This window comes from Octopus bimaculoides, chromosome 8 (assembly GCF_001194135.2).
Source record: "Octopus bimaculoides isolate UCB-OBI-ISO-001 chromosome 8, ASM119413v2, whole genome shotgun sequence".
In the NCBI taxonomy this organism is placed as follows: domain Eukaryota; kingdom Metazoa; phylum Mollusca; class Cephalopoda; order Octopoda; family Octopodidae; genus Octopus; species Octopus bimaculoides.
The window spans coordinates 7,323,201-7,323,468 of NC_068988.1; positions in this window are offsets into that span (position 1 = coordinate 7,323,201).

A 268-nucleotide genomic window follows, 5' to 3' on the forward strand; every position below is an offset into this window, starting at 1 on the left:
TATATATGAATAGCACATGGAATGTACGTCTCCACATTTTCTATTTGTGATGACAAAATATCAACTCCTATTGGAATTTACATACCACAGACAGGGAGCATTTCTACCACTTCTACACACCACTTTCCTTGGATAATGAAACTGAAACTATAACATCTTTATACCTTTTTATTTTTATATTCATTCTCCAATTTCCCTATATATTCCTTATTTCTTTCCTTTTCCAAAATAACTCCTTATATTGAACCCTACTATTTCCCTCTAGTTA